The sequence below is a fragment of the Diabrotica virgifera genome, chromosome 6 (genome assembly GCF_917563875.1).
Source record: "Diabrotica virgifera virgifera chromosome 6, PGI_DIABVI_V3a".
Lineage (NCBI taxonomy): Eukaryota > Metazoa > Arthropoda > Insecta > Coleoptera > Chrysomelidae > Diabrotica > Diabrotica virgifera.
This window is the reverse complement of record NC_065448.1, coordinates 54,746,685-54,760,481: the sequence shown is the minus strand read 5'-3', so window position 1 is coordinate 54,760,481 and position 13,797 is coordinate 54,746,685. Positions and strand designations below refer to the sequence as shown.

Here is a 13,797-nt window from a genome sequence, read left to right as displayed (position 1 = left end):
AAGATTTGTTGAAAATGAACTGACTGAGGATATCCAGATTCGCCGTGGAGTGCGCCAAGGGTGTATTTTATCACCATTGTTATTTAATTTATATAGTGAAGCCATCTCAGAACTAGCATTGGCCGAAATCAATGAGGGCCTAATAATAAACGGTGAGCCACTTAATAATATAAGATATGCTGACGATACCATACTTCTAGCAGGAACACTGGAAGAATTGCAACACCTTGCTCAACAACTAAATATACATTGCAACGATTATGGACTAAAAATAAATTTGAAGAAAACCAAGTTCATGGTATTTACAAAAGCACAAAACATCAGAGTTAGACTAGTACTGGATAATACAGAAATTGAGCAAATATCTTTGTACAAATACCACTTGGAGCATGGATCACAGAAGATACTGATCAGACAAAGGAAACAAGATGCCGCATTAAAATTGCATGATCCATTTTTAACAGAATGAGGAAACTTTTCTGTAATCGCAATATCAATATAACGCTCCGGATAAGAATGCTTCGTTGTTATATTTTCTCCACCCTTTTGTATGGGGTTGAGGCATGGACACTAAAACAATCCAACATTAAAAACCTGGAAGCATTCGAAATGTGGTGTTTAGACGTATTCTGAAAATATCATAGAATTAATCAGCTGGAAAATAATAGCTCTCAGACTTCTGCCAACTCAATCTATTATGAGGTTCAGCAGCGCATTGAACGAGCTAACAACCTAATAATCTATAAGATGCCTGAATCTAATTCTAATATCCTGTCAGAACGTATTAATCATGATAAAGGTAAGGTTAATGAGATTTTTCGTTTACTCGGTATACAACAACAAGAGTCCAGCATTGAGCATGTAGTTCGCATTGGCAAATCATCAGATTCTAATCGAATTAGACCAGTCAAGGTAGTATGTAACTCTAATACTGTGAAACTAGCCCTTAAATCAGGCAATAAACTTGGGGATCAATCTACAGCATCTCTAGAGATCAAACCAGAATGGAAATAGATGCTTACAAGGCAGCAAAAAGAGAACTGGAAGAAAGAAAATCTGCTGGTGAAGTAAATCTGGGCATTATATATCAAAATGGGGCCCCAGTAGTTAAAGAAACTAAGCAAAAAAACTAGTTTCATCCCCATTAGCAGTATTTTATCAAAATGTTGGTGGCCTGCGAACCAAATTATTTGATGTGATAAAGAGTATTTCATGTTGTTCGTATGACATTATAATATTTGCTGAAAGTAACCTTAATGATAATATAACCGATTGTGAGATTACATGTGTTGGCTTTAATATCTACAGATTTGACAGATCTTTAAGGCCGGCCGTTGTATGAAAGAGAGGTCCCCAAGTCGCAGTGCAACAGAGAGAAAAGATTCTTTCCCGAGAGATGCTGCCTCTATCGGAGAAATAACGCAATAGATATCTAAGCCAAGCGCGGACTCCAGACTTTATAGTCAGCTGATAGTTTAGTTTCAGTACAGAGAGGTATGCAGGTGCGGTCTCGCTAAGATGACTCGAAATCGTTTTATATATGAGGTGCGAACTTTTCATTTTCTAGGAGGTTTAAGGACGGGTTCTCGCTGAAAATTTTACTCGGATAAATACTGTGCTCGTATCTCGTGGTAAAATCTAAACCAAAAGTATTGGAAAAATCTATTTCGCATATTGGTTCATCATAGTTTGTTACCTACTTCTCATGTCCCAATATTATAAAATTATACCAGGGAAGAACAATTATATCACTCAAATTTGTCTAATTGTCTAATTTAGAATGAAAATGTAATTAATGTTTAGAACATTTAATGAAAGCTTATAACCAAGGATGGTACTAAAGATGAGCAATTTGGTCCGTCGGTCTGCCTGACCGCGAATATAACTCCTCCGTCACTGTACCAGGTAGAATAGCGAATGAGGTGTCGAATGAAAGCCTATAATCCAAGGATGGTACTAAAGCTGATAAATTTGACCAAGGCTGTCTGTCCATCTGTCCGTCCGACCGCGAATGTAACTACTCCGTCATTATGCCAGGTAGAATGACAAATGAGGTGTCGAATGAATGGTTATAATCCAACGATGGTACTAAAGATAAGCAATTTGGTCCGTCGGTCTGCCTGACCGCGAATATAACTCCTCCGTCACTGTACCAGGTAGAATGACAAATAAGGTTTCGAATGAAAGCTTATAACCGAGGATGGTACTAAAGATGAAAAATTTGACCAAGGCTGTCGGTCCATTTGTCCGTCCGACCGCGAATGTAACTTCTCCGTCATTATGCCAGGGAAAATGACAAATGAGGTTTCAAATGAACGATTATAATCCAACGATGGTACTAAAGTTGAGCAATTTGGTCCGTCGGTCTGCCTGACCGCGAATATAACTCCTCCGTCACTGTACCAGGTAGAATGACCAATAAGGTGTCGAATGAAAGCTTATAACCAAGGATGGTACTAAAGATAAGAAATTTGACCAAGGCTGCCTGTCCATCTGTCCGTCCGACCGCAAATGTAACTTCTCTCCGTCATCATGCCAGGGAAAATGACAAATGAGGTTTCGAATGAACGATTATAATCTAACGGTGGTACTAAAGATGAGCAATTTGGTCCGTCGGTCTGCCTGATCGCGAATATAACTCCTCCGTTACTGTACCAGGTAGAATGACAAATGAGGTGTCGAATGAAAGCTTATAATCCAAGGATGGTACTAAAGATGAGCAATTTGACCAAGGCTGTCTGTCCGTCGGTCCGTCCGACCGCGAATATAACTCTTCCGTCACTATACCAGGTTGAATGACAAATGAGGTGTCGAATGAAAGCTTATAATCCAAGGATGGTACTAAAGGTGAGAAATTTGACCAAGTACTTCCGGTTTTACAAATGGGACCGGAAATACTGTTTTAAAGTCACCGGAATAGTAAAAGTGATATATTATTCGACGAGCCTTCGCAAGGCGAGAACAAATATATACTTCCGGTTTCATGAGTGTCTTTCCGTCTGTCCTCCTACATACAACTCCTCCGTATTAATACAGATATAATGACAAATAATGAGGTTTCGAATAAAAGATTATAACACAAGGATGGTATTAAAGATGAGTAATTTAACATCGGACTTCAGTTTTAGAGTTGCAACCGCAAGTATCTGTTTTAAAGTGACTCAAAGTATGGTATGAATGTAAATGAATATGATCCAAAATTAGTAAAATCGTATATGAATCGACGCAAAGTTACACGAAGAGTTAAAATATCGACTTCCAGTTCTACTTTCGATTACTTTGGATGAAAACCTAGGACTTACGAAGTCCAATTACTTGTTAACACATGCTCTTGTGAACATGAACGGAAAGAAATAACACGAGTAGCGTTCATCAGCAAATCATCAACGACTGATAGCAAAACTCTACGAAACTATATATACGTTATAGTCTAAGATCCGAATATAGGTCGACCTGCACCCATCTGCTTTCCGGATGAGACATTTTTTTATTAAATTTCATACATAGACAAAAACGACTTGCATGGCTTGCCTATCAAATTCGTGTCATAGCTATCCTTAAGGTGGGGTGAGCTTAGAGTTTGAAATAAATATTTAAAGCATATTTTTTTGAATTTTTTTTGAACTTATAATAGAATTCTTAAAATCCCATTGACTGATCGGGTCACAAATGAGGAGGTCCTTACAGAAGAATGGGGAAAAACCGAGACCATCAAATCTCAAAAGTTGGAATACTTTGGACACATTATGCGAAATGAATCCAGATATGCCCTCCTACAAGCCATTCTCCAAGGAAAAATATTTGGAAAGCGAGGTCCAGGAAGAAGAAGAACATCCTGGTTAAAGAACCTCAGAACCTGGTTCAATTCAACATATGTGAAGCTTTCCTGCATTGCTGCAGATAAAATAAAGATTGCCATGCCATGGAGATCGCCAACATTCGTCACGGACAGGCACAGCAAGAAGAAGAGGATAGAATTATTTTATTTTTAAATTAAATAAGCATATTCACTATTATCGTTGATTGATATATTGGACGGCCTCTAATATCTCAATCAACGCTATAATTCAATGAATTAAAAAAAAATAAGGAAAAATATTAAAAAATAAGCCAACGCTCAGTGAATCATGTGAAACGAAAAGATCAAAAATATTTTATTAGCTTTATGAGTATTATGAGTTTATCGAGCATAAATCTGTCGAGTTTTTTCAGTTATAACGATTTTTGACTTTTTGGTATTACTCAGAAGTCAAAACAACCAAATTTTTGCTCACGAATGGGTGAAAATCAACATATTTATTATAATAAAAAATAAGCATAAACAAAAAAAATTGTATGTGCAATTTGTATGCACGTTAAAAATTCGGTTAAAATTCACATTCTTATTCCAGTCAAAACACAATAATTAACAAGTCGCTGATGTGGCATTTCGATCATCGACCGAGAAACACATTAAATTTTTATTACTGGTGTTGATAACGTGAACGGTATCAAATATCACATCGTGGGCAGCTGTATTGATTTTAAATAATAAAAAATGTGGCAGAGTCTCGAAGAGTTATAACGCCATTGATGATAATGATGACCAAATACTTTTGAAATTACAAAAATGAATAGGTTTTTTTGTATTACAATCAAGATTATCGTTTTCAGGACAAGCAATTATCATCACAAATAGGATGTTTTGAACAGGGTTATTCAAAGAAGAGTGCTGCATGCACGATTTTTGAAAGAACTCACAATTGGAATTCGATATTTGGTAATCGAAATTACAATTCATGCTTAAATTTAATTGCTAATCACTATTTTCGTACCAAAAACCGGTTTAATAGCGATTGCTATAATAGCCCTATCTATACCTATAACCCATCTGCACACTAATGGAACGCAGATTCAGATAGAGCGCGTTAAACAGTCTTGCTACCTGGGAACTATTATAAATAATGAGCAGTAGAGCAAAAAAGTTGAAAATGGTGGAGGTATTTAGCATCAACGGTTCTCCTTTAAAATCAATATGACGGCTAACCCTTCAGCGGAATTCAGTCGCAATTTTAAATTTACACCACTATTGACCTCCCCTAAAGGTTAGAATTATAAAATTTGGGGCAGCTCGGAAACAAGATTCAATTCAATAATTATGCTCCCCCACCCCTTTTTAATATATTCCCGCTAACTCGGAAAATATCAACCGCACGAAAAAAATTGTCAAAAAGAAATAATTGTAGGAAATCATATTTGAAACAATTTTAAATATTCGTAAAAAAAAATGAAAGAGATCAAAATTCAAAATTATGTAAAAGTTAATTCTATCTACTAAGTTCTATTTTTGTATTATAGGTACCTACATTTTTGTCGTAAAACTCATAATTAACGAGACAATTCAATAGTTATGCTCTAACTCTAACCTCTAACTGTCACTATTTCCCCCCATAACTTGGAAAATATCGACATCATAAAATAGTTATTTTCCTAACTAGTGCGGAAAGTGATAATTTCACGCACGAGACTGCCGTTGACCCGAACGACGCGATAGCGGAGTTCGGGCAGGCATTCGAGTGCGAGGAACACACTTTCCGCACGAGTTAGGAATAATATTTATTCTAGGGCCGTACGTTTGGAAAAAGCCACAAAAAATAGAGTTATATCGATTTTTATTTAGAAGTGAAAATACACAAATCAATTATTTGACAAGGTTGTTAAAAACAAACTTTCAATATTAGTTTATTGCATGTATTATAATATATTATAATGCAATATTACAAGGTATTTTACTTTCCCGCACGTCGTGCGTGAAAGTGCAACTTTCGGAAACGAAATGCGTGAGTGAATCTTTAGTACCATGGTTGGATTATAACCGTTCACTGTACACTCGTCACCTCATCTGTCATTCTGCCTGGCATAATGACGGAGTAGTTACATTCGCGGTCGGACGGACCGATGGACAGACAGCCTTGGTCTAATTTCTCATCTTTAGTACCATCCTTGGATTATAAGCTTTCATTTGACACCTCATTTGTCATTCTACCTGGTACAGTGACGGAGGAGTTATATTCGCGGTCAGGCACACCGACGGATCAAATTTCTCATCTTTAGTACCATCGTTGGATTATAACCATTCATTCGACACCTCATTTGTCATTCTACCTGGCATATTGACGGAGTAGTTACATTCGCGGTCGGACGGACCGATGGACAGACAGCCTTGGTCAAATTTCTCAACCTTAGTACCATCCTTGGTTATAAGCTTTCATTCGACACCTTATTTGTCATTCGACCTGGTACAGTGACGGAAGACTTATATTCGCGGTCAGGCAGACCAACGGACCAAATTGCTCATCTTTAGTACCATCGTTGGAATATAACCGTTCATTCGACACCCCATTTGTCAATCTACCTGGCATAATGACGGAGTAGTTACATTCTCGGTCGGACGGACCGATGGACAGACAGCCTTGGTCTAATTTCTCATCTTTAGTACCATCTTTGGATTATAAGCTTTCATTCGACACCTCATTTGTCATTCTACCTGGTACAGTGACGGGGGAGTTATATCCGCGGTCAAGCAAGACTGACGGACCAAATTGCTCATCTTTAGTACCATTGTTGAATTATAATCGTTCATTCGACACCCCATTTGTCATTAATCCTGGCATAATGACGGAGTCGTTACATTCGCGGTGGGACGTACAGATGAACAGACAGCCTTGGTCAAATTTCTCATCTTTAGTACCATCCTTGGTTATAAGCTTTCACTGGACACCTTATTGGTCATTCTACCTGGTACAGTGACGGAGGAGTTATATTTGCGGTCAGGCAGACAGACGGACCAAATTCGTTGGAATATAACCGTTCATTCGACACCCCATTTGTCAATCTACCTGGCATAATGACGGAGTAGTTACATTCGCGGTCGGACGGACCGATGGACAGACATCCTTGGTCTAATTTCTCATCTTTAGTACCATCTTTGGATTATAAGCTTGCATTCGACACCTCATTTGTCATTCTACCTGGTACAGTGACGGGGGAGTTATATCCGCGGTCAAGCAGACCGACGGACCAAATTGCTCATCTTTAGTACCATTGTTGAATTATAATCGTTCATTCGACACCCCATTTGTCATTAATCCTGGCATAATGACGGAGTCGTTACATTCGCGGTGGGACGTACAGATGAACAGACAGCCTTGGTCAAATTTCTCATCTTTAGTACCATCCTTGGTTATAAGCTTTCACTGGACACCTTATTGGTCATTCTCCTGGTACAGTGACGGAGGAGTTATATTTGCGGTCAGGCAGACAGACGGACCAAATTCGTTGGAATATAACCGTTCATTCGACACCCCATTTGTCAATCTACCTGGCATAATGACGGAGTCGTTACATTCGCGGTGGGACGTACAGATGAACAGACAGCCTTGGTCAAATTTCTCATCTTTAGTACCATCCTTGGTTATAAGCTTTCACTGGACACCTTATTTGTCATTCTACCTGGTACAGTGACGGGGGAGTTATATTCGCGGTCAAGCAGACAGATGGACCAAATTGCTCATCTTTAGTACCATCGTTGGGTTATAACCGTTCATTCGACACCCCATTTGTCAATCTACCTGGCATATTGACGGAGTAGTTACATTCGCGGTCGGACGGACCGATGGACAGACAGCCTTGGTCAAATTTCTCAACCTTAGTACCATCCTTGGTTATAAGCTTTCATTCGACACCTTATTTGTCATTCTACCTGGTACAGTGACGGAAGACTTATATTCGCGGTCAGGCAGACCGATGGACCAAATTGCTCATCTTTAGTACCATCGTTGGAATATAACCGTTCATTCGACACCCCATTTGTCAATCTACCTGGCATAATGACGGAGTAGTTATATTCGCGGTCGGACGGACCGATGAACAGACATCCTTGGTCTAATTTCTCATCTTTAGTACCATCCTTGGATTATAAGCTTTCATTCGACACCTCATTTGTCATTCTACCTGGTACAGTGATGGAGGAGTTATATTCGTGGTCTAGCAGACCGACGGACCAAATTGCTCATCTGTAGTACCATTGTTGGATTATAACCGTTCATTCGACCCCTCATGTGTCATTCTACCTGGCATAATGACGGAGTAGTTATATGCGCGGTCGGACGTACCGACGGACAGACAGTCTAAATTTCTCATCTTTAGTACCATCCTTGGATTATAAGCATTCATTTGACAACTTTATTGGGCAAAAATATTTCTTGGGGATTTTTTGTCCGGGATTTTTTGCGGGGATATTTTGTCAAAAAAAATTGTGGGGATTATCTGTCCGGGATTTTTTGTGGGGATTATTTGTCCGAGGATTATTTGTGGGGATTATTTGTGAGGATTATTTGTGGGGATTTTTTGTCCGGGGATAATTTGTGGGGATTTTTTGTCCGGGATTATTTGTCCGGGGATTATTTGTCCGGACCCCCTAATAAACTCATATTTGTCAAGTACCGAAATTTAATAAGGAAAGTTTCAAACGGGCCATTACGCTCCTGAATTTTTGATGTTTATTTAATTTTTTTCGTAGCGCCATCTTATACATAATTGCTACATTAACAGAGCTTAGATTCTTACAGATTCCTATACTTTTTGTGTATTATATGTACAAGATTTACGTTTCACATGCCAATTTCTATTAATTCCAGAAATTTATTTTAAAAGTACACCACGCAAAAAGTACTTTATTAATTCACATTTTTTTAACGTTACATCCTTCCGTTACATATAGGCTAGTGCTAAACGGACTTTTATCATGAAATTCATTTAAATACTTGAGTAATTTAGATATAAACGCTCTTATATTTATTGAGAAAAAAGCAAAACTTTCACATTTTTTTATAAACAATACACAACAGGTAGGGTAGCAAAAATATGGCTGTAATTAGCGAGATATATTGTTAGTAGGTTAAGCATTTTTCGGTATACATATATGCTCTAGATTATGAGTGGTGTACTTTATAAAGGTGATGGGATCGCCTATACTTGTAACATTACCAATGGCCGGCCTTAAGGACGAGTCCCAAACAAAGCGGTGGTGGTGTTCTGGTTTTTGTGAGCAAGAAGATACAATCTCAACGTATCTCTATTAATGAGGACAGAGTTGAGCAAATCTATATCCTATGCCAATATAAATCAACAAGGTTTGTTTTAACTATTTAATGGGAAATAAGCCACAATATTATTAAAAAAAAATGATTTTTATGAACGTTTCGACGCCCAAATCGGGTGCCGTTGTCAAAATACAAAATACTACAAAATTTCACAGGTCAAATTTATTTTTTATTGAACAAGACATCGTAAGTATTAAAGATTTGCTTTTCGGAATGATATCAAATTCTGATTTTGATCGAATTATTTTTAGTTTACACATAATTTATCAAAATTCATATCAGAAACAAAGAAATATACATTTAAATAAATTTAATATTCTTTTAGAACAGAATAGTATACATACTTTTGATAACCTAAATAGAAATAATGACATATTAGCGACAGTTGTCAATCTATCAAATAGAAATTTAAATGCAACGGAAAATTTGGTATTGTCAAAAGGTTTAAACTATGCTGTTACTCATCCATCTATTCCAAAATTAGACATAATTAGTTCAGTGGAAAAAATATCCCAGTGTTTACCAACTCATGAAAAAGAACAGTATAGTATTATACTATGTAAATATATATATATATATATATATATATATATATATATATATATATATATACTCATTAACCGATAATACGAAGCCAAAAGTTCCATATTGCCCTATTAATATGAAGCCCGCATCGACAATACGAGGCCCGACTCCGGGCTTCCTAAAGATTAACGTGTATATGTTTGAGCCTAAACTGTACGCTGCACAACGCTATCAATAACACATTTTTTTTTGGGCTTCGAATTGTCAGGGAGTATCTCCAAACATACGCCATTTAGTTCATCGATTTGATGGGTAGGGGGCGTCTCGAACATTAGGTGTATATTTATATACACATTTAATATATTTACAGCGTATTCGAAGCCCGAGTTGATTCACATACAGTACGAGTCCCGTTGAATTGGCAACATTGCTTCAAAGTATTGGCGATTGTTTTCAATACTCGAGACACCTTGTGCGGATTTAATGAGCCAGCTTTCTAAATTGTAATGGTGTTTTTTATAGAAGTATATCAAAAATATATACCGGGTGCTGCATCTCATTACGCACCATAGGAATTACAATGCAAAAATAAAGAAATACATATTCCTGCTTCCCTAATTGTGTTAGCTAAAAAGTCCATAAGACTTTTTTTGTAGCAAATTACTTTTTATATCAGACGGCATTTTCAAAAACGAATTATTTTAGTCGTGGAGTGAAAATTGTCGAAAATAATTTCCCCTTTCTATCACCTATTTCAGTTATTAAGGAACAATCAACACCTTTTTTTAAACATTTCAAAGATCTGTCATATTTGTTGGCACAAGATTATCGTCAATCTATCACACTAAAATAACTGCAAAATGATTTATTTATTTTAAATTATTTAATACTATAATAATACTAATACAATAATCATAAAATTTAACAAATAATAATTAAATTTAATAATAATTAAATATAATAATAATTAAATAATATTTAAATAATACACTAATCATAAAATTTAACATACAACACAGTTTTAATATTTAATTAAAGCAAGTGCTCGAATATTCCACCATTTTGAACTAAACAATACCCTAATCTATTGTAAAATTCTCTACGAACGTTAGCCAATATTCGAGGAGAAGTTTTTCTACATTCTTCGCGTATACTATTTTTAAGTTCTTCTAGTGAATTTAACTTTTTTTCGGAATAAATCCTGGTTTTCAAATGCCCCCAAAGAAAAAAATCGTTTGGGCCAAGATCTCCAGACCTAGAGGGCCTCTTAATTTGGCAATTTGGTCCAATAATACAATCATTAAAACAATTGTTGAGAAATTATTTTACAGTCTGGCTATTATGGGCAGGACATCCGTCCATTTGGAACCACACCTCGTGGTCTTCTCGGACAACCTCTGCCAAAGCAGGCAAAATGTCTTCCTCTAATAACATTATAAAACGTTCTGCAGTTAGATTTTCCTCGTAGAAAAAGGGCCCAATTAAGTGATGACCTATTATTCCCAACCAGACATTTGTCTTCTTCGGGTACTGGGTGCGTGTTTCTAGAAAAAGCTGCGGTTTTTCAGTAGCCCATATCCTACAATTTTGTATATTGGGTTCATTGTTCAGAGTGAAAGTACATTCGTCCGTAAAACAGATATTTTTTAAAAACTCGCTATCACGATTGACCCGCTCTTGCATCTCAAAACAGAACTCCGTACGTTTTTCAAAGTCTCCTTCTAATAGTTCTTGGTGACATTGGAACTTACACGATTTAAACTTTTGTTTATGCAAAATTCTCGAGATGGTCGAATTATTAGCTATAGTACGCAAACTACTTCGAGGGTTCTCAACTACAGCAGTTGTAACATATTCTTCTTAATATGCCGTACCCGATATCGGGCGTTGGCGACCTCTCGCGTCTAACTATGTTGTGCATAATTCAAGTGATTACACAGATAGACGGGACCTACAGTTTAATGCCGGTTCCGAACGTTGTTGTAACATACTCAGCATTAACAGGATCTTGATTCTGTCGGGGTTGCCTTCTTGTACACTTGCAGTGTACCACAGTTCCGAAATCTTCAAATTTTTTGACTATCCTTCCGATCGTGGTATGATTTGGAATGGGACGATTTGAATATTTGGCACTAAATAATGCACTTATTTCCCGTGTAATAGTTCCAGAATAATACAATTTTATAATTTATACTTTTTCTTGTATGGAATAAATCATTTTGCAGTTATTTTAGTGTGATACATTGATGATAATCTTGTGCCAACAAATATGACAGATCTTTGAAGTTTTTAAAAAAGGTGTTGATTGTTCCTTAATAACTCAAATAGGTGATGGAAAGGGGAAGATATTTTCGACGATTTTCACTCCACGACTAAAATAATTCATTTTTTGGGAATGCCATCTGATATAAAAAGTAATTTGCTACAAAAAAAGTCCTATGGACTTTTTAGCTAAAACAATTAGGGAAGCAGGAATATGTGTTTCTTTATTTTTGCATTGTAATTCCTATGGTGCGTAATGAGATGCAGCACTCGGTATATTTATAATATACTGTATTATACATAAATAAGTTATACACGACTTAAGTAACCAGTAAAGGAAACATTTTCACTGAGTAAACTACTTTACAGTCAAATTTCAATTTAAACGCATTACTATCAATTATTATTGTCAAATATTTTTGCTTTAGTCACACCCAAATTACTCTAAAAGCTGTTAATGTTATTTCTCTTCCGTTTTTTTTTCGTATTTAAGAACGGGAATAAAGTATGGGTAGAGTTATTAAAAGAACGATCTTACTCTTTCGATTGGTTGAAGAAAAAAAATTTACTGAATGGGCATAGTTGTTTCTAACTATCAAAACTACGTTATCACGGATATTGATTTTTTTTTGTTAAATTTAAATAATACTCTAAAAAACAATAGGGCAAATTATTGATTTCTTGTAACTCTTCTTTCAAAACATAAAAGAAAACAAATAATTAATGTTATTTCGAATAAAATGAGAGAGTTGGGCCGTTTACTTATTACATTAAAAAAATCATATGATATTAAAAATTTATTTGATGCCTTGAAACCAGAACTATTTAATTACCTAATACTTGCTACCAAAGAAATAAGTGGTTATAGTGTAGAGAGTAAAAGCTTCAAATCACCATCACTAGCGTTGCATATGGGATCCAACTTGAAAACGGTTTGTGATGTAGCATACAAACTAGTTCTAGAAAAAAAAACGTCTTCCTGGTATAGAATGGATCGATCAGAAAATTAAAAAAACCGAAATTAAAGATCTAAGAAAGTTAATTGAGGGTCACTGGTGTAACGAACTGTCTAGTTTAGCTTTGAAAACCCTTAAAGAGAAACACTGGGAAAAGCCTTTGCAATTGCCACTAGCAAGTGATATAAAGCTTTTTAATGACTACTTAAATGCGCTATCAGCTGAATCGTTTAAACTACTTCAGGAAAATACCAATATTAGAAGTAATTATAAAAAATTGACAGAATGTATTTTGGCTAAGACGGTGATTTTTAACCGTAAAAGAGTAGGGGACGTGCAGTATTTAACAGTAGAAACCTACGGGAGGAACTACGATACACTTAATCAAGAAAGTTTTACAGAGGCACTCACTGAAGTTGAAAAGATTATATATAAAAATCATAGGCGTGTTGTAACTGGAGGTAAAGGCTCAAAACCTGTTCCAATTTTATTTTCAATCCAGACGCAAAAATACATTAGCCTTTTACTAAAAGTCAGACAAGAAACCAATGTTGTACCAGAAACCAATCCATATCTTTTTGCAAATCCTGATTCCGAAGATCGCTGGATGTCTGGCGCAAACACAATTAGAAAGATAGCTATTAATTGTGGAGCCAAACATCCAGAACTATTGACATCAACTAGATTTAGGAAACAAATTGCCACGACTCTGCAATTATTAGCCCTCGATGATGACGAAATGGAACAAATCGCCACTTTTATGGGACATACAAAGAAGACACATACCGAGTTTTACAGGTAATGTCAACTTTAAGAGTATGCATGCACTGTTAATTTTTAAACTTTTTATGCTTGATATGATATATCATACATAATGTAATAGAATTAGCAACAATGGTTAAGTTTCGAAA

At 36.1% G+C, this 13,797-nt stretch overlaps 2 protein-coding genes across 7 annotated transcripts in view; one reads left to right on the top strand and one right to left on the bottom strand.

Moving 5' to 3' along the window:
• LOC114343271 (heat shock protein 75 kDa, mitochondrial) overlaps positions 1-13,797 on the bottom strand; it is a 331,103-nt gene that overhangs the window by 39,295 nt on the left and 278,011 nt on the right. The window lies entirely within an intron of this gene.
• Positions 1-13,797, top strand: part of LOC126886997 (Fanconi anemia group D2 protein) — a 262,663-nt gene that overhangs the window by 4,817 nt on the left and 244,049 nt on the right. The window lies entirely within an intron of this gene.